General features: G+C 37.1%; 1 protein-coding gene across 2 annotated transcripts in view; it reads right to left on the bottom strand.

The window, feature by feature from the left end:
* LOC120624855 overlaps positions 1 to 22,624 on the bottom strand; it is a 284,008-nt gene that overhangs the window by 30,143 nt on the left and 231,241 nt on the right. For both annotated transcript variants that reach the window (XM_039891588.1, XM_039891589.1), the window contains one exon: positions 16,215 to 16,255. The gene's annotated coding sequence lies outside the window, so the exon portion shown is untranslated. The remainder of the gene's footprint in view (positions 1 to 16,214; positions 16,256 to 22,624) is intronic.

Raw genomic sequence — 22,624 nt, 5'->3', positions numbered from 1 at the left:
AGATGGCCCACCTGATGGTAAGGTGAAACTATAACCCATAAACTGAGCAACATCGCAGAGCGTAACTCGTACTAAAAAAGTGAAAGTGCTGACATGTTTTCATGTATCTAAGGCGTAATAATACCATCATGTGCATGTAATTACACGGGCATCATGCCCTTCAGACCAGAACATAGAATGGCAACAATACTGCTTGACGACAGAAATAAGCTTGGTGGTAATACTACCCCGGACAAGCTCTATAGCAAAAGGCTGTCTACTACTGTAATGTTTACAGGCGAAGGTTTGCCACTCACCATAAGGTCAGGTGGTCCGTCAATTGTAACTAACAAAAAAACGTGTGAGTACTTTTGCACACGCGTTATGTTATAATCCTTTGGCGTAAAAAGATTTAAAAAATTTAATCTTTCGCCTTATTGGTTTCGTTTGTGGAAAAAAACTACACTAACAATAGAAAAATAAAAGCTTAACGCTTAATAAATATAGTTTATTTAAATTTCACAAAAAGTATATTTCTACATAATTAATTAAAGAAATGGACATAATAAACAGAATTAAATTTGGAATACTACTCATTATCAGTAAACCAAGTTTCACTCAATGTTAAAATTTGAGATTTTTTGAACAATTGTATCAATTATTCAACGGAATAAGCCCGCAGACTTTGACAATTGAAATCGTTAAACCTTGCCAACTTTAGTGTGTCGGTTTGTTGTGTAAAAAATTATCGTCATTTCTTTATTTTATTTTTTTATTTGGTATCTATGACCCATCACTACACACAACACTATAACTTAAATAGAATAATTAAAAACTAAACAAAATCAAAAAAAAAAAAAACTTACTTTAAATATTAATATGCAATATAAAAAAAAAGTTACAATTACAAATTAAAATTTCTGAGTCCAGGCAGCCCTACGTGGAGTTTAATATACAACTTGTAACTTGGAGAGTTGTATCGATTTATTAGTGCTTTCAGAATGCCGTTACTGCTTAATAAACTTGTTTATAAACTTTAATTTTACACATTACCGCATTCACAGAAGGGTTCTATAAAGTTGAATTTACGCTTGACGCTTCAGTCGTAAAGCTGTGGCCATCGGCTCCCTGCGGACACGTTAATTTGTTTCAATGTATGCGCCCCGTTTTTTGCTGATTACCTTCATTGCGCTAATTCATGTAATTGATAATGTTTACAACCGTTACAGGTTAATGGATAGGAAACTTCCAATATGGGTCGCGCGCTGTTCAGGTTACCACGACCCTAGCACAGTTAAGTATGCTTTAACCCTATGAATTAGAAGACTCGTGGAAGTAATTCGTTCTATCGACACACTTTAAAACGAATAAAAAAAAACTGTTTCAATATACAACGTGTAAATGAAAACTGGAATACTTCACAAGCTTTAGAGGTACATTCTTACTGTCTCTGAGACTTATTTGTGAAATCGAAACGCTAATAGTTTTTAGGTAACCACTGCCGTAGTCTTACTGAAAGGAATCAGATGCATCACATGCAAAATTAAAATCATGTGAAATCTGTGTCACTGTATTAGATACGCGACGCGTAGCGTACGTACTATGCGCGGGTCGGTCTTTTATCTTCAATAGGGTTGTCATAAGTAAACACTTAAAATGTTTGAATTCGATTGTAAGGAAAAATAAATATGTTCTAATTTTTACAGGGTATTTCTTATGAAATATACTTATGCATTCTTTAATATTATTTAGTAATTCTGCTACACGTTGTATATTAGTATTTTTTCTACATGCGGAGTAACAAATATCCAAAAAAAAATCATACAACTGAATTGAGAACATCCTCTTTTCTGTCTTGTTTTGTCTGTTGAAAAAATAAGGTGAAGCATGAAGATTGGTGAAACAAAGCTTCAAAGGCGCTTGAGGGGGTTGGCGCGGCCTTATGGGCCTCTGCTGAGCACCGTCTTTTTGGTCGAACAGGAGAACTGGTTATAGAACCATACACTCACCAGACTGCCCCAATGATTCTGAGTTCTTGGTATGATCCCAAACAAATAGAGTTAGCGTTACAAATGTGCTTATAAGGAAGGCCTACTATACGATTATTATTTTTATTTGCAGTTAAGATTGTGATTTTTACATTCGGGCCTTGAACATCACACTACGCCGCCCGAATTCAAATAAAAGAAATTAATCTTTATTTTACAGAACTATTTTACCAGTGGCGTGCACAATGTCTTCGACCAGGGTATGCATAAAGCAGGTACATGGTATAGAATAGGAAAATTCCCCTCCAATACGAGTTGTATAAAATAATTTGGGTAGGCAGTGTTTCAGTGCTTATATGAAGTGCACGCAACTGCATTTTACCATCAGGTTTTTCAGAGTTTTAGTTGTATAGATATTGTTTCGCCTTAAAAACAAGCATGCAAAACTGTTTAAATAACAAATACGAAATCACATTATGAAACCAAAGTACACAATTACAATTTAAATAAAAGCTAAATTACGAGTAAGTCAATTACATTAAGATTTTTATGTTACAGGTATTTCCCATTTTTTATTATTATAACATTCTTTTTATCTTAGTGATAAGGCCGCATTTGCACCCTAACTCTAAGTACTATCACTGTTTTGCTTTTTTCCCCTATTGTGTTGTGTTGCAATATAGTTTTTCTATTTTATTCTATTTTCTAATTTTAAATTAATTATTATTATAAATTCTATTAATCTACTAGTATTTATTAAAGGAAAACTAGTAGTCCGCGACGGTCTGTTGGTCGGTCTGTTCAGTAAGTGTTGGTTTACCTCGAGCCATAACGTGGGCCATGTACTGGTCTAACAATTATCACTTTAAATGACCATAGAAGTGTGATGTTTTATGTAGAGACAAAACAACAAGTATAATTCTCAGTTGCTGTATTTTGCGTGTTCACTAAGCAACGGTTTGTAATAGGCACTTAATGAATAAACCATTGATAACGGAAGTAACCTATAAAAAAACGCTGGCACACCATCGCAGCTTTCCAATTAATTTATTTTCCACATCTCCCGTCGGCGGCGAGACGTGAAAACGTGAAAAATTTAATATAAAATTGTAATTGAATTAATCTCGATCCAATTAACAAGCGACGATGGATTACCATATGACGTCGTCGGGTCGTGACCCGGATCTTGATTGAACCATTTTTAATTCGACACTTTATAGTTAAACTTATGGCTATCTTTTTTATTTATTTTAGTTTTATTTACGTAAGCATACTGTTATTTAAATTGTTGAATGTATGTCAAATAATTTTATATTATAGGTATTTATGTACATACAGTCATCTTAGTACCTGAGTTTCTGTGTTAGATTCGTAATTATTGTTTGTTGTTTTAAAGAAACGATTTCTGTGGAAACGAAAAATCGAAAGAAACGCGGAAAAATTCGCGAGCAACATCTCGTTTCGTTATAAGCGTTGATACCCCATTGATTAGTAGTTCGGTTTCACTTTTGGGGGACCGAGTTCGAATTCCTGCGCGCTCTAACTTTTCTAAGTTTTGTGCGTTTAAGCAATTTAAATATCACTTGATTGAACGGTGAAGGAAAACATCGTGAAGAAACCTGCATGCCTGAGAGGCGAAAGGCGTGTGAAGTGCACCAAACCGCACTGGGCCAGCGTGGTGGACTACGGCCTAAATCCGTCTCATTGTGGGGGGGACCCGTGCCTTGTAGTGGGCCGGTAATGTGTTGATAATATGATGGTTTCGTTTCGTAATATTTATTGACGAGTATCAAGCTGACCCCTGAAAGTGATAGGGCAGATTTCATGGAATCATTACAGCCGGGTCCGCGGTCCCGATTTTTGCGGTGTATCCCGAGAGCACGCATTAACCGATTGAACGCTGTGGGCCCGGCTGATTGATTGCGCTCAAATTGCGGCTATTTACGGTCAGGAATATCATAATTTTAAAGGCGAATGATCTCTGCAGCTTCCCATTTCATTTTACACATTCACTAGCTGCTGCTTAACTCATTAATTGCATTGTTTTTTTTTTGATAATAATAAAAAAAAGTGTATTTCAATTAACAGTTACACAGTAAATTAAAAATAGTACAAAATAAGAACATAAGGTAATGTATATAATGAAACCCAAATTCGATAATACCGCTATAGTGCAAGACTGAGTCGCAGTTATGATGTGTACATAGCAGTGAGTTGATGGCGATAGCTAAATTCGTCAACTTAAAACTAAAGCTACGAGGGTTCCAAACGCGCCCTGGTAAAATCCATGGTGGTATCAATGGTAGGTATAGATAATTACAATAATAGTGAAATCACTCGGTTATCCCAATTAAGTTTACGGCATTCCATTATCAAACAAACGATAATACCTACCATTGAATTCCACATGGCCTAATAACCGTTGTCGCGGAGCTCGCAATACAATAACTCCAAAACGTAAAGCCCGTGGGCTATAATTACTAAATTAATTACGCAGAGTAGTAATTAGTTATAACGGGTTCGTCTTGACGGCTTATCGGGTGCAGAGGTGCACAATTGGCGTCTTATGTTCGAAACTAATAATCGAAGTAGGTAATCCAAACTACCAAAGCCAACTACATGGCACTTTTGTTTATTTAATGTATGGATAAGTGACAAAAGTCCAAGGCCGTGGCTTCGATTTCCACAACTGGAAAATGTTTGTGTATTAAATAAGAATGTTTTTCAGTATCTGGGTGTTTATATGTATATTACTAGCTGTCCCGGCGAACTTCGTAGCGCTAAACATTTTTTTTTTATAAATACTATATTTTAAAACTTTTTATCCTATTCCGGACGAAAAATAATCCAAAAAATCAAATATTATAAAAATTGGTCCAGCCGTTCTTGAGTTATAAATTGTGAAACTAACTCAACTTTCTTTTATATATATATATATGTATTTATGTATATTACTCATGAAAATATTCATCAGTTATCTTAGTACCCGTAACACAAGCTACGCTTACTTTGGTAAGACCCTAGGAATAGGTCATAACAAATATAGTTTAATCACTTTGTTATCCCAATTCAGTTTACAGCATTCCCGGAGCATACAAACGATAATACCTACCATTGAATTCCACACGGTCTAATAACCGTTGTCACGGAGCTCGCAATACGATTACCTCGAAACGTTAGCCTGCGGGCTATAATTACTTAATTAATAACGTAGCGTAGCAATTATAAAGGTCGTGTTGACGGCTTCTCGGGTGCAGGGATACAAGGGTTTCCACCGGTGGACATCCAGACATCCATCCAGAAAAAAGCAAATCATTCGCAGTGGATGCATCCTTCCTATCCTTCCTAATATTATAAATGTGAATATAAGTTTGTTTGTTACGCTTTCGCGCGAAAACTACTTAACCGATCATCATGAAACTTTGTACACGTATTCTTCCAGGTATATAGTAATATAGGATACTTTTTATTAAAAAAAAAATATATATTTTTTACGAAAGATAAAAAAATGTTTGTCGAAAATTACATGTATGACTATAGGGGTAAACTATGTACGCTGCGTCCCGAAATTTACGCGGGCGAAGCCGCAGGGAATATCTAGTAATAAATAATAGTCTTGCAATTAATAATATCATCATCATCATCATCATCATATTACCGGCTCACAACAGGACAGGGGTCTCCTCCCACAATGAGAAAGGGTTAAGGCCGTAGTCCACCACGCTGGCCCAGTGAAAATTGGTGGACTCCACACACCTTTAAGATAATTATGTAGAACTCTCAGGCATGAATGTTTATGTTTCTGTTATAAACAATAAATGTTTTTCAGTGTCTGGGTGTTTGTATGTATATTATATGTTTGTATGTATATTATTCATAAAAATATTCATCGGTCATCTTAGTACCAGTAACACAAGCTACGCTTACTTTGGGGCTAGATGGCGATGTGTGTATTGTTGTAGTATATTAATTTATTTATTATTCCCTTAATCGCCTCGTATGACGCTCGCGGGAAGAGAAGGGGTGATGACAACTGTATTCTGATCCTCTGTCGGCAAACTGAGAACCATCAAAAATACCCTATAGCAGTCCGCTGCTGGACTAAAAGCTTGCCCCTCCAGGAGAGTCTGCCCATAACCACCACAGCTGGATTGGTGATCGCAGTAGATGGTAGTAGGAGCACAGAGGACGCTGTTACTTGTTCTCCGTTATACTCCCTTAGTCGCCTCGTACGACGACCGCGGGTTGGTGACAACTGTATTCTGATCCTCCGTCACCACACGTCACGGATTTCTAATTTAATGTGTAGATGCTTCGAACTGAGAACCAATACTGTACTTAGAAGCACTAGGTTCCCCTTGATTTCCCCACAAACCGTAACCACGATAGGTATCAAAGGTATAGTCAAGAAAGTAAAAGGGCATCATACTCAGTTTCGGAAAAAATCGATACCGTGCAAGATAAGCTTAAACATAAACGTAAAATTTCACAGCCTCCGTATACATATAAATGGCATATTGAAATCTTACGGGGTCTTGCAGACTTACAACCGTCGCAAAATGAATTTTTCGTGATATACAAAAGAATATCGGCGAGAGGAAAATGACGATGGTCATCCCCGTTTGTATTTTTATTCTAATACGAGTTAGCTCTTGACTGCAATCTCACGTGGTGGTTATTGTATTGCTTTATTTCAGACCACAAAGGTCCCATGTGTTAGTAGTTCACTATAAACTTATTATGTATGTTAGTTTATGTTACTTCATACTAAGGATAACATTCAGTAGTTTAAAAATACTATCATGCCTGTCAGCTAAAGCTTTGAGAAAAATTTTGGAGCTGCTTTCGATCCTACGTTTGAGGGACGCGATATTTTTCCTAATAACTGCGAAGAAGCCATCGACTCGGTTTTCCGCAATCGTACGAGACGCACTACAGTATCGAGGCGGTCCCAACATTAACCTCAAGGTATATTATATCTGATACGAAGAGCGTTCAAAGACCTTTGTGTATAATTCACCTGCAGAGTGTATAGTAGGTCTGACCAAAGGACTTGAACAACGTAACCTTCAGCTTTTGTACAGTGAGCAAATCTGCGAGCTAAATATACCTTCTGACCGTCTTCGCCTTTCGCTCCCTATCAATGTGACAATCATCTTTTAGATGCTCTGTTATGATGTTTATTATGGTGGTAGCGGGCTAACATGTTAGAGATTTGGATTGATTATATTAAACATATTGGTTTCCAGAATCTTACCAGTGGCAGTAAATGTATTTGTCGGTAAAGTGGTAACTAGCCATGGGCCAGCCTATCGAAGTCAGACCAGAGAAAATTTGGCCGGGTATTGACGGCACGACACGGTGTTGAGGTCAAAAATCTTTTTTTAATATTCCTCAACAAACCAGCCCTCAGCAAGCGCAGGGGATGTCGACGATAAGAGCCGAGATCACTTTAAGCAATCAGTCCCTTATATCCATTATCGCCTTCATCAATTGAACATTATATAGACATCTAGGTACTGCAAGACAATGGACGATAAGACTTCTTCTTAAATAACATCTCTATTTTTCTACTACATTCGCTGTGACTGAAAACTAAATAGATTATTAGTTATCACTGACAATTATTCTACTGTAGTAGTATATCAATGGTATTTATTAAGAGTTTGAATTCTGTCAGCCATATTAAGCACCAATAGGCACGTAAGTTTATATTATAAGAGAAATACGTCAACAAAGATACTAGGTTTCTTATAAAATTTTGTTTGTTTGGCTATAGTCAATTAGGGCTAGGTAAATGTTATTTGATTCCAAAATAGAAAAACACGTGTCGAATCGATAACCTCCTTTTTCAAGTCGGTTAAAAAAGGGTGATCATTCATTCCTTTTACTGACCGAAACGAGCCAAAACCGCTCGGTCTGTAACATTTATGTCTGCGCCGATCTCATATGGAGATAGGAATATTTGTGGGCTAACGTATCAAAGCGAGGCGAAGGTTGGAAAATTTAATCAGGAAAGAATCTCTCGACTGCGAGATGCTGACACCTGATTTCTTATTTTAAAAGGAAAATATTTTGCCCTTAAATGAAAACGTATTTGTATTTTTTACTTCCCAATATTACCTTCGAAAAACGAGAAGTTGTATCACCTTCGCACACCGTATAGACTTAACGGCGACTTAGCTACAATGAAATTATTAGAATGTGAACTCTATATATCACCTAGCAGACCGATTCTGAACTGAGATACAGTTGACACCAAAATGAGCTAGCCACTGTGGAAAATTGCCAATAAATAACCTATGGGGCCAAGTTCGAATCCCAGCACACACCTTTAACTTTTCTATGCTATGTGCGTTTTGAGTAATTAAAATATCACTTGCTTCAACGGTGAAGGAAAACATCGTGAGGAAACCTGCATGCCTAAGAGTTCTCCATAATGTTCTCAAAGGTGTGTGAAGTCCACCAATCTGCAATGGGCCAGCTTGGTGGACTACGGCCTTAACCCCTGGCCCTATCATTGTGGGGGGAGACCTGTGCTCTGTAGTGGATAGGTAATGGGTTGATGTGACGATAAACTTTTTAAATCCATATTTTGTCTAAGTTTCCAACTGAGTAGTAGTAGAAGTGTTTGTGACAGAGCTCGTCCGAGGAAGTACTGCCGCTGTGCTTATTTCTGCCGCCAAGCAGCATTGTTGCAATGCTGTATTCCGATCTAATGGGCGTGGTTGCTGGTGTAGTTACATCAACACGTGGCTAGACACGTACGCCTCAGGTTTATGGACACAGAGCGGCATGTTGGAGGACCTCGTATGCCATGTTTATAGTCATTTTTTTTCCATTTACCAGATTGGCCATCAGCTATAAGAAAAAAAGATGTGGCCACAACTTTTTGCAATAAGCTATTTTAGTAATGGGATTTTTTTCCGCTCGCTCGCTTCTCTTTTTGTCATTTCTGTCTTCACGTTGAAAACATGATGTAAATTTTCCGTAATAGGTATTGTTAGCTCAACTAGTAAACACTTTCAAACTCATTCAACTATGTAATAAAGTTTAGGGAGATTTATAAAATGCTCGTAGCATTAATCAAGGTAAAAGGCCAATAAGGTATTCGCTACTTATCCTTCCGAACCACAGCACTGGTTTAATCGAAGGCTTAACTGTAGTATCGTAAGAGAGTACAACCAAGCTCTAATAAATAAGAAAAAACCAAAGTTTGGAGCATCTTTGCAAGGTGACGACCCTCCTGGCGCAGCGATGAGTGCTGCTATTTTAAGGAGGTCTCGGTTTCAATCCCCGGCAGGGACAATTTGGGGACAATGAAGATATAATTTCTGTTTTTTTTCTGGTCTGGTTGGCTTCGGCCGTGGCTAGTTACTGCTATACCAAGACAGACGTCCCGTAAAGGAGTACGAAGTCGCGTACAAGCCAATTAGGAATATAGGCGTACTATAACTTTACCCCGAACAGGTTAGCCCGTTTTCATTTATTTGGCGACTCACTCTCCACTTGGCGAATCCACGCGACGTCGTACTGAAACGCTAAATCGCACGACTTTGTCGGTAAAGTGGTAGCTTGCTACGGCCAAAGTCTCCCACAGAGAGAATTAAGAAATTATTACTCTCTAAATAGCCCTCCCATTTATAAGACCACAGCTGTCAACACATATATGGAGGTCGTCAAAAAACTTTCCTCAATATTATCTCAATGTTAACGTTTAAAAACCAATTTTATTTTATCGAAGTAGTAATTATAAACAGATTTATGACAATTAGGGATTGATATGATGTCAATAAAAGATTCACTGACTTAAGAGAAACCATCAGTGCATATACAATCGTCAACAGACAATGAAGATAGTAAGTTTTTTTAAATATAATATTTCATAATGGAGGGTACTTACTTATGTACTCCCGAGTATACGCATCGCTTACTAGCATTTCTCAAGCAAGCACATTTTTGTTCCTTAACAGAAAAGAAGCCTTTGTACAAAATTAGCTCTTTCGCAAATGAGGATTTCTTTTTCGCATATCAAACTCTACACCGTAAAAAGGACCTAATTGTACTCCTTTTGTCAGCCGAGTGGCGCAGTGGGCAGCGACCCTGCTTTCTGAGTCCAAGGCCGTGGGTTCGATTCCCACAACTGGAAAATGTTTGTGTGATGAACATGAATGTTTTTCAGAGCAGAGATGTTATAAGTATTTATGTATATTATTCATAAAAATATTCAACAGTCATCTTAGTACTCATAACACAAGCTACGCTTACTTTGGGGCTAGATGGCGATGCGTACATTGTCGTAGTATATTTATTTATTTGTTCCTTTCAGAGTAGGAAATCCCGTTATTCTGATTTCGGGTGAAGTGTTTACTTTCTGAATTCCAGACAATTTTTAGCTTTAAAAAATAATGTATACTGATGTATTAGTATTTTAATACTAGTAAACGACTCCGCGCTTGCGAGCGTACAAATCTTGCACTAAGGCTACTGTCTGAGTAAGTGAGAACTAATCCCTACAGTTTCGACGATACAAACGTGAAAAACGTTAGCACAACGAATGCTTGAAAACGAAGTACTGCGATTAAATAATACTTTAAGACCATGGTTTAGGTTTCTACTTTTAGATTCAATTCACTACAGAACTCAAGTATCCTTCGGGGACGAGATGGGTTTAGGCCGTAGTTCACCAAGCTGGCCACTTTGATTGTATGGAGAGCTCACAAGCATTTTATATATATATATATACAACCAGCCGTTATTTGTGTGTTATTTAATTGCGTAAAACGTACATAACTTAGAAAAGTTAGAGGTACTGGGATTCGAATTCGGCCCTCTGAAAGTGAAATCGAAGTCCTATCCACTGTGCTATCACCGCTTCAAATTATTATTAGTTAATATAAAAAAATGTGTAACCGTAACGATAGCATATCTAACTCTCTCCCTTTCATCGCAGTTATTCTACATTGCCCTCGTAGCATGCGCGTGCGCAGCGTACGCCCACGGCAACATCCGTCCCGTACCGACCAACGCGATGTTCACGTACCCGTTGGAGAGAGAAGCAGTCGATGGCGGACACTACAGACACGCTGGATCTCCCGGGGTTCATTACGTGCAACGTTCTGCCCCGGACAGGCGGCGAAATTTATAGTTCAATAGTATAATAACGAGGAAATCAAGATAATTTATTTAACAATAAAAAATTAACTACGGTAGTAAATTATCTTTTGTTTAAATTAAGCTAGAACACTTACAACTAGCTTGCAGTCATACAAAAATCGACTACTACTTCTAACTTTGATACAAAATGTGGGTGTACCCCGATAAACTGAATACAACCTCACAGGCGCATCGGCGAGCGCTGTAAATTTAATCAAGAAGTTCTGGGTTCGATTCCCGGCAGGGGCAAATTGGGAATTCATAATTTCTGAATTTCGATGGGAGGCTTTGGCTTGTTACTACCCTACCGACAAAGACGTGCAGCTAAGGGATTTAGTATTCTGGTGCGATGTCGCGTAGAAACCTATTAGGGGTATGACTACCATACTCCCTAACCATAGCCATAGCCGGCTACCATCTTAGACTGCATCATCAGTTACCACCAGGTGAGATTGCAGTCCAGGGCTAACTTGTAGTGGAATAAAAAAAATATATATATAAAAACGTCCCCTTACGAGTACAGGCGTGACTTTATGTTGTGCGGTTGCTTGAACAACGCAAATAGAAGCATTAACAGCAATTTGCTGTAATTTTTTTTAGAGTTCCGTTGTCTGTCACTGAAATTCTTCATCAGATCAGGGAATAAGCCCCTTTCGACCAACAATTGAATTCTGAAATCCGTCTAGTTAAACTCCATCGGACTCTATGTGTCTATCCTGACTCTGTGATACTATACTAGGGCCTCGAGTACATTAATGTATATAAAGTCGGCGTAAATAAGTATTAAACTTTTATCTTTTTTGTAACAGCTTCAAGTATCCCCTGGTCTCAGCGCAATTTGTTTCCAATCTCGCCGTGTCCCGGGAGAGTGTCAATTAATGTAACCCTCTTACTATAGTCCGCTCTAGCCCTGCACGGGACGAGACTTGTCTTATCTCTGATCTAATTTAATTTAGAATAGACACTTGATCTATAGTCTCACAAAGGTCATCATAACCGCCATCCTTAGCCCAACAATAACCCAATGCAGGGCATAGGAGAGAGATTTTCAGCCACCACGCTGCTCTTATGGGGTTGGCCGGATATCAACAAAATGATAATTTGGAAAGGTATTTTAGTATACTTAATAATGTTCTAAAACGTTACTAAGAAAAAACTTAAATGTTGATTTTCAATCTAAAATAGGAATCCTTACAAAAAAGAAGTAATTCACATTTCAACTATAATTTTTTTCGTCATAAAAAGCGTTATTATTGGTAATGTATAAGAGAAAGGTATATGGTTTCGCCGACTTTTTTACATCTATTAAAACCAGCATTTTTGTAGTTAATAGGCGTATTTCTGTCTGACTGACATTTATGTATGCGAATAAAACAGATCGCGATTTTTTTCCTCTGGTTATAAATACGAATTTTTCAAGCTGAAATCTTACGATTACTTAAATTAAAAAGGCTTTTCTACTTCTGAATAAAATTGCTTTCTAATGGGGCTGGAATGATTTAAATCACCTGAGCAGTTACAAAGATTATAAATAACGGATAACAAATCTTTCCTGTTTACAACATTACGTAATTTTAGATGATAGAGATTAAGAAGTCTTACTATTTACTTTTGAATTACTACCAATTATTAATTGTAAAGTCAACATCTCCAAGTAATATATATTTGTTTATTTTTTTATATTTATATCATATATTTTGGTTGCCTGGAAGAGATCGCTATTTAGCGATAAGGCCGCCAAATTGTACGTTCTACCTTATTGTGCTGTTGTATTTGTATCTTTGTAAATTTTCTCTGTGGTGTACAATAATAGTGTATTCATTCATTCATATACCTATATTTTTTAATTTGTGTAATTTTTGTTTATGTATTCGTATGTAGATATTTGAATGTAGGTTCATAATAATTTTACACCACCTTTGTTCTCGCTCTTGTTGTCTTAATCCAAAGGTTGCCTGGCAGAGTTCGCTTCTAGACGATTTTGATTTATTTTTTAGCCTTTTGTATTCCACTCCAGTCTTTGTGTTTCTCTCGATTCGTCCTATATATTCCTAACTGTGTAGTGGTGTACAAATAAAGAGTTTAAATAATAATAAATAATCTGCCAAGATCGCACCGGTGTCGGAGCGAAATGTGAGTAGCGAGTCTGTTTAGTGTGGAGTATAAAGATTGAAAGAGTTATTAACGGCACCGAATCAATAATTCTCCTGGTTTTCTCGGATAATAGCATATTTAGCTTTATTCCATTGCATATAATGCAAAGCTACGCCTGCTTCTATATAATATAGTCACTTATAAAAAACCCTTATCCAACATTTCCGAACGTGAATATCATAACTCTTGCAATAAAAAAAGTGTCCCAGAGAATACTTTTTGAGCAATTTTAAATTTTAATTAAACGTCTATCTGCTGTGCGTGTATAAAGGATGAATGTTTTAATGAAACGAAATGAAATTTCCGAATAACTCTCTTTGATCGACGGTATGCAGTACCTTCAGTACGAGTTTGAAAACTAGACAACGTTTATAATATTTGTGAGATTCGACCACGAAAACCAATATCGCTTTCCAGAAGGATAACATTATTGGTAATTTTTTTTTTACATACTAAATCGATGATTTCATGCTGTCTTTACATAAAAAAAAACTGTTGAAAATTAAAAGAACGACATAAAATTCCAACTGTGGAAGATTTTTGTAGTTACTCAAATTTCTTAGAAATAGTGCAGGTTCACTTCACGATAATATTTTGAGAGTTGTTGATATTTCGATCAAGTTACATGGGACAACGATCAAATATCGACAAATCTCAAAATATTATCGCGGTATGCATCAGTCTTTAACTACTATTTTTAAGAAACTCAGATTCAACTCAAAAAACAATTTTTTTTATCATGTCGCTTACACTTTGTACCTACAGCATTGATTGTTTAAATTTTTCTTGGAAAATGTATTAGCAGTTTTTACATTTTTCAAATTGTTCATTATTATCATAATCCGCCCACGCCAGGGCACGGATCTCCTCTCACGATGAAAAGGTTTTTGGTGGACTCCACTTACCTTCGAGAACATTATGGAGAACTATCAGGCATGCAGGTTTCCAATGTAACCGTTCACAATGTAATATTACCTATTTTATAAGACAGATCATATTGAATCCAGTATTAAGAACTCTCCTATTTTCTCAGTTTACTAAAATATAAACGTACAAAAGTACAAACCAGGTCAAAGCGCAAAAAGTGGCTATGTTTTGTTTACGAGCCACACATCCTGCGGTCAGAACACTGCGCACTCTCTCCAAAGAGTGAAGCTATTTTTGCGCGAGTCGTTTTGCTCGTTTGGCAGTTTTTGCTCGTTTTGCGCGTTCGCGTTCATGAAGTCCGACGTCCGGTTATTCAAGTGTCTGGTGGATTTAACTATAAATCTCGGTTGTGATATGAATCATTTTATGCATTTCTGTTTTGTTTAGCTTCAGAGAAGGATAGCTTTATTCACCTCAGTGTTTTTTTTAAACATATCAACTCGCGTTTTGACTGTAATCGCACCTGATGGTTAGTGATGATGCGTTCAAGTATAGCAAGCTTGCCTATAAAACATCTATTCACTCTTGAATTGATGAATCAATATTAAACGCATCGGGGAAGAAATCAAGACATTTGCAGTGCCAAATGAAACTAGTAAGAGACGCGTTGTAAGAGTTAATTCTAATAACCAAACAGTGTTTAAAAAAGACATATTAATAGACTGACTGATTAACATACTACGCACAGCCTAAATTTGGGTACTAATGTCCGTTTTTACAATTGATTATAACATATATGACAACATATATTAACATATTATATTACATTATTATTTATTACCTAAGGTAATTAGATATGAAACTGACTGCTAAGGAGATACTATATACCAAGTGTAACTAAACCAACTGGTTCCTAACAAATCTTCTCCCCGTAAGCTTTTATAATTTGTTAAATAATACTGGCACATGATCATCCAGAGGCTAAGACCCTTGCTGTTCCATAATACCTCAAGACTTTTAGAGCGTCAGAAGCAACGAGTTCACAAGACTAGATTTCCTTAAATGGCATAAAAATAGGATCTAGATAACCACTATCCCATTATCAACATCATGTCTCCATCTCCTCATCATTCAATACATCATGGCATATTCAACTTCATCTCCCTACTCCAGGCCTTCATATCTCCGTTAAACGGCACAGTGGACTCACTATGTATCACTCCTTCCTCTTAGTACAGGAAGAAGTCTTTATGGTGCCAATATATCTTATTGAAATAATCTACCCGAGCTCAGACTAGAAACAAGTCGATTGTGAGTTATCGAGAGTGATCGATTTTATAATGCCATGTTATAGTACATATCCAAACTTAATTATTGAGCCAGGTTTGATCGAATTTGGTTACGAAATAAAATTATGAGGTCCGATTTTCTCTCGGCATTACGTTCTTTAAAATTATTATTTATTTAGTGAGTAGGGTAGATTCGTTACAATCAACCCCCTAAATCCGAAGAGATAAATGAAGTGCACGTTGACCCCGTGTTTTTATTAATATCAAAACTTATAGGTTTGTTAATATTCATAATATTAATCTTTACTGAGTTTTTACCTGTTGGCCGATTTTCAAGATTAATTTTTTAGAGATTTCTGAGTTTTTTAGTAAGCAATAAGTATTCAATAATAGGGAAATCTTTAATATAAATTCATATATATATATATTTTATTTATACCACTACAAGTTATCCCTTGACTGCAAACTCACCTAGTGGTAAGTGATGATGGTGTAGAGGGTTAACCTGTTAGATAGTATGGCTGTCATACCCCTACTCGTTTTCAACGCGACATCATCTTAGCGGCATGTCTTGGTCTACCGGTGGTAACTAGCCACGGCCAAAGCCTCCCACCAGAGTAGACCACAGACAATTCATAATTTATAAATTCCCAAATTGCCCCTGCTGGGAATCGAACCCGGGACCTACTATCCTTCTATCTCATATTCGCTTGTTTAAAAAACTACTGTTTCTATGTAGGTAAAACGTAAAGAATTATTGTTTATTTTAATAAGAACTCACTTTATTTTATAGGAACATCTACAGCAGCACCCACTGGTGACCTGTAAAAGAAACGGATACAAATTAACAAAAAATTCATAAACCAAGCGATGCTTTATTCTGAAATGTAAACTGTTTTTATCTCACAGTTTAAATTGATGTGATAATCAAAAAAATAAATTACAAAAATCATCTGATATTATAATATATTAAGGGGATATATATTATAGGGGGATATATTTTTGTCCTGCCTGTGCTAGTATCTATGAAACCTAAGATTCATTAAAGGAATCAATTAATTTAAAGGAATTTGTATACATTTTTACAATAAATTACCGGTGGATATCTTGGGGATGTCTCCAAAAAAGTTCAAAGTTTGTTTTAAGCGAAAGCTTATAGAAAAGTCCTATTATAGTATAAAGGATTACGTAAACGATCAAAAAGCCTGAGTGTTAACAATTGCTCTAACCAGGTTCAGGTTAGAGCAAGTTTTACAGGTTCTTAAGTATTTTCAAATGACAATGTGAGTTTGTTGTGGGCTTCTTCTTAGACTAGGGCGCGTTTGGAACCCTCGTAGCTTTAATTTTTAAGTTTACGAATGTAGTTATCGCCACCACTACTCACTAATATAAAAAAAATTGTATTTGCATCAAAAATGCCATCCATATGCCTATTTGAATAAAGAAATATTTGACTTTGACTTTGAAACACCTTAGAGAACGTTATGAAGGACTCTCAGGCATGCAGGTTTCCTGTCTGTTTTCCCTTCAACGATTAAGCCAGCAACATTTTAATTGCATAAATTAAAAACGCACATAACTCCGAAAAGTTACAGGTGGGTACCGGAGATCGAACTAGTTCCCCTCGGAAGGGAGGCTAAACACTCAAATCACTACTTTTATGAGTATAGATATGAATGGTTTTTGCGGCCAGGCCACCGATATAAATCACTAAAACAATTAATTCCAAAAGCGTAATAACCATTGCCATAAAACCTTCAGCGATATCGGCTAGAGCAGTCGATATTTTTACGGGGCAAAAAAACTGTAGCAAAATAGAAGATAACGGGACAAACAATTTATCAGACTTGCAGATTACAATCAGATCGTGACTAAGTGATATTTGTACAAAACGTTAAGCCGGGACGGGCGGGACAAATTGCGGGACTATCGGGACATCTTATAGCTGTTATGACTATGAGATCTACAGAGAGAAATGAGATAGGTAACTACTTAGTGTTTTTTAACTGCCGACGGATACAGCGGTTGATATAAGTTGCGATTTGTAAATATGCTTGTATCAGAGATTTTTTTAAATAACTAAGCACGGTGGTTCTTGCCATTTTTTTATATATTTAAAATGAATATAAAGCACCCGGCTCCGGCTTCTTCTCGGTAGAATCTGCGTTCCGAACCGGTGGTAGAGTCACTGCAAACAGACAGACTTGACGTTTCAAAACCAAGCGAGCCGACGTGCAACCTGTTTAGTAAACTACCTATGTTAGTTATTACTGTCGACCATGATCATCTACAGCCCCAGAGGATTTCGGACATCCATTCTTTATATAACTTCACATTTGGATATAGGATAGAAGCAGGTGTTACTTTGCGGAAATCCATAATATATTATGAAAATTAAGCTTAATTTGCTATACTCCGCGAACAGCAGGAGAATCTGAATGGTGTAATTTCAGGAGATCAGAGAATAATTGTTAAAACTTAACAATTATTCATTGTTAAGTCAACATCTCCTGAGGATGCTCCGGTTTTGGAGCGGAACGTGCGTAGTATGTACTAATGTACCCTACATTGCCGAGGATCTGTTTGGTGTGGAGTATACGGATTGAAGAAATTAAAAACTACATTGAAAATTTGTGAGAACATTTTCTGTAGTACTAGAGCTTTTTGCGACAGAGCTTGTCCGGGGAAGTTCTATCGCCACGCTTATTTCTGCCGCTAAACAGCATTGTTGCAAAGCTGTGTTCCGGTCCTAAGAGCGTGGTTGCCGGTTTAATTACCAACACATGCCGGCTTAGCACCTACGTCTCAAATTGATGGGCACAGAGCGGCATGTTGTGGACGTGACCATTGCATGCCCTGTGAAGTGCAACTTCCACTTTCAATACCAAAAAAAAATTACGTAGTAGATGGCTGCGTAGAACAAAAGTTCTGATCAAACGGACGTTCGAGGAATACCAGTCATCCAGTAGGTGGGGACGAAAGTTATTAAGTACGAGTTAAATAAATATGCGACAATACACACATCGCCATGTAGCCCCAAAGTAAGCATAGCTTGTGTTATGGATACAAAGATAGCTGATGGATATCTTTATGAATATAATACACGTAAATACTTATAATATACTGATAAACACCCAGACACTGAAAAACATTCATGTTCATCACACAAACATTTTCCAGTTGTGGGAATCGAACCCACGGACTTGGACTCAGAAAGCAGGGTCGCTGCCCACTGCGCCAGTCGGCCGTCGAATACGAGGCGACTGAGGGAATATAAGGGAGAAGGGGTAGTTAGCACTCTGCCCTGCGTGGTGATTTTGGGCAAACCCTCGAACTCGTTCAGCCTGAAAGGGAGGCCGAAGCCCTATCTACTAGGCTATCACCGCTTTTTCGTTGTACATATTTAATATAACCGTCAAACAGGTGCATTTGCAGTCAAAGGTTAAGTTAAGGTGGAATAAAAACAAAGCAAACGGTTTCCGCAGAATTTTAAAGAAACAAACGAGTCTACGGCTAGTTTCCCAATAAAAACATACAAGTTTAATGGACGCAACATGTTTATGTCTCCGGTTTTGTCTCAGTCAGCGACTGTTGTATTTCCGTGAATACCATTCTGGCGGACCGAGGCGGACTGAAATAACTTCATGTCTCGACATGCACGGTCAACATGCGGGTTAATAGACACTGATATACTGGAACGCAGTTTACTGACAGCGATGAAGAGTGGTGGGCTCATTAAGTTAGTCTTGCTTTTCTCTTGAAATCTCCTTACCAAGGGGTTTGAATATTTTGACTAGCAACCGATAACTGTCCTCGATTTTTTTTTTTAAATAGCGGCCACTAACAGTAGTATTCAAATGCCATTAAAGGTTTAATAACACTGAAATCAAAGTAAAATATTTCTTTACTCAAAAAGGCACATACAAAATGTGTATATATAGCAGTGAGTTGTAATGGCGATAACTACATTCGTAAACTTTAAACTAAAGCTACGAGGGTTCCAAACGCGCCCTAGTCTAAGATGAAACCCACAACAAACTAAGCCGGGTTTTAAATTGTTATCACCATCTCACATCATGTCATTTGAAAATACTTAAGAACCTGTACCATTGCTCTAACCTGAACCTAGTTAGAGCAATTGTTAACACTCAAGCTTTTTGATCGTTTACTTAATACTTTATAATATAATAGGACTTTTCTATAAGCTTTCGCTTAATACAAACACTTAATACACCGGTAATTTTTTGTAAAAATGTATACAAATTCCTTTAAATTTTACGTACGAATTAGTTCTAAAGTTTTGTTAAATGGTAAACTGTCATCCGATCAACAAGAGTCTAACCATAAAAGCCAATTTATATGTTATTTTTAGGGTGGGTAACTCTGCAGTGTTCTGCAGGGTGATTACGTATCTCGCGACAGGCTTGCGACAGGCGTAAATCTTGCAATCACTGCTGTCAAACGTCACTTTTGTTTATTTATTGTATGGAAAAGTGACGTTTGACATTGTAAGATTTACGCCCGCCCGAGATACGTAATCACCCCACCTGTCGGAAGGGCCCGTAGCGACGGACTAACGATCTCTCCCAGTCCCAAAAGTGTAAATACTAATATCAAAAGAATTTGGAAACTACGAGCGGTTTTGAAGCGACAGCGCCACAGGAAATAGAACCCGGCAGAAAATAATCCGGGGCATTTTTCTTGTCCCACCTCGTTCCGCGCTACGTCAGGTCGCAAATAGGAAACCCGCAATCTTTATACAAAAACATATTTTACCATTGCACAGTAACATAAACACGGGAGTTTACTAGACAAATACAAGTTCCACAAAATGGCTTTAACCAACCACGTGCTTCGGAGAGCACGATACGTTATCGGACCCGGTTATGACCACTACAAGTGATAGTCTCGTTGTAGCCCATCAAACTGCATTGGAACAGCTTGTTGGGCCTTCGAAACAAATAACACAAAAAATCGCAAATTCAGGTACATTTTTTGGAGAGCTACTGAAGATGATTATTATTTAACAAAGAAAGTTATTTTTCTTTGTTAAATAATCATTGACCTAACTAAAAGAATTTTATTTATCAAGTAAAGTTTAAAGTAGGGGGAATACTTTACTTTAAATCTACTTGAACCTTTTACTTTACAATTATATAAACATATACATGTATGAATGCTTCATAAGTGCCAGTGCTGCCATAGAAGAGGGCTTATCTTTACGTGCATTTTCAAATACCTAAAAAATCTTAACCGCCCGGGAATCGAACTCAAGACTAAGAGGAAACATAAGTTTGAAAAGCATCGGTTCGCGGGTTTTAACCATGAACACGGCGGAATTTGACGGTTAATTGGCGCAGTCCTTTACGAACTAAGTTACCTTACATAACCTTACAATTATGTAAACATATATGAACGCTTCATAAGTGCCTGAGATAGGCCTTTTTTATACAGCGAATTGCCTAAATCATACCACTCCGTTCGGAGAAACGGAGTAGTTAAGTGGGACTTGGACCCACTAAACACTCTGCGTGTCCCTCGATAGACCTATAAGTGAGAGCACGGGGTTCACTTGCGTATTTACCGCACTCTCGCGAAGGCTTTGACCCCCAATGCATGGCGGGTCCCATCAAAAGTCAAAAGTCAAAAAAAAAGTCAAAAATATCTTTATTCAAGTAGGCCCACAGGTGGCACTTTTGATGCGTCCATAAGAATTACACGGTAGTGAGATGATGGCGATAACCACATTCGTAAACTTAAAACATCGTCGACCTGGTCACTGCCGAATCCTCCAGGTAGGCGCACGTTCACGGCACGCCGCCTTCTCAGGCCTGTCAATAGTCGGGTGACAAACTTCCGCCTGTGATAGGCCTACATGAATAAAGAATTTTTGAATTTGAATTTAAATTGATAATCTTAGTTTGCGGTTAATGAAAAACTATGATGGTTTTAATAAAAACTAAAATACTAGTCACACACACATTTTTATTTTCAATTATTCTAATTTTTTTCTCATCTGTGATTAATATAATTCCAACTACAACATGATTAATTTTTAATCACAAGGATTTCGTTTTAACCATTTTTGTATCGGTAGGTTCCTTACCTTCTCTCAAATCTAATTGGAAACCAACCTCCGCTTTTTCGGTTAAAAATGTCAAAGGTTAAATGATTTCGCGTCGTAGAGTAGGTGGGATCTGAAAATGTATATTTTTAGAATTTAACACAATTATGAAAGGTTCTTGCTATATTGAATTTTGTATTAGTTTCCCTTCTCAATAAGGAAAATGTAGGAGAGTACAGGAAGCAGAGATTAAGATAAGTTAGCTACAGCGTAATAAATTGTTAGAAAAATAAAACGTAGGTACTTTTATTAAATAACCTTGGTACCTTTCACCCAGAGAATACATAACAACAAACAAGTATAATTTTCGAGAGTTCTACTTTTCCAAATTTTGTTTTTTTTTTTCTATGCAACCTCACTGATTGAAATGATAGATTTTATTTATTGTTTATGTGACATTAGTTGATATGAAACTTAGAGACACGATTTTATTATTAAAGTTGAACGCGATCAAGAAAGCCGCAGTTTGAACCTTTTAAGATATAGCAAAAACTTAGTTTTGTTAAACTTAGTGTCCAAATCTCCGAATCGATTGGAAATAGGTCCTTAGTCTACAGGAGTGCAAAAAAAAAAGATTGAAGTTTATTTTTGTGTTTCAAAAATATTAAAATTAAGAGTTTTGAAAATAGTGAACATTGTTTTACCAGTAAAACCCTTTTAATGGAGGGAGTTTTGAATAAATACGTAATCCGGTATTTTAGACCTATTTCAATTACACAACATAGTCGTAGCTAAGAACACTGACGACTAATTATTCACCTTTTAAACAAAATAAAATCATAACGGTTTATCCGTTCGGGAAATACGGGAGTTATTGCGTCGGGGGTTAAGAAATAAACTAAATCGTATATCACTCAACCAAAACGATTTATCGTATCACCCGAGTCCCAAACTTCCCTTGCGCGGTCGGCTTTAAAATGAAGTTGCAGGTAAATTTAACCCGTAAATAGTTTACGTGAACTGCAAATGAACCGCCCGGGTGTTGATACAGCCCCCGCGGTCGACGTCATTACGACCGAGCCCACTCTCTCATCTCACTGAGATAGCATCATGCACACGCTCGCTCG

Source organism: Pararge aegeria, chromosome 7 (assembly GCF_905163445.1).
Source record: "Pararge aegeria chromosome 7, ilParAegt1.1, whole genome shotgun sequence".
Lineage (NCBI taxonomy): Eukaryota > Metazoa > Arthropoda > Insecta > Lepidoptera > Nymphalidae > Pararge > Pararge aegeria.
Note: the sequence above shows the minus strand (reverse complement) of the source record. Positions and strands in the feature narration are given on the sequence as shown.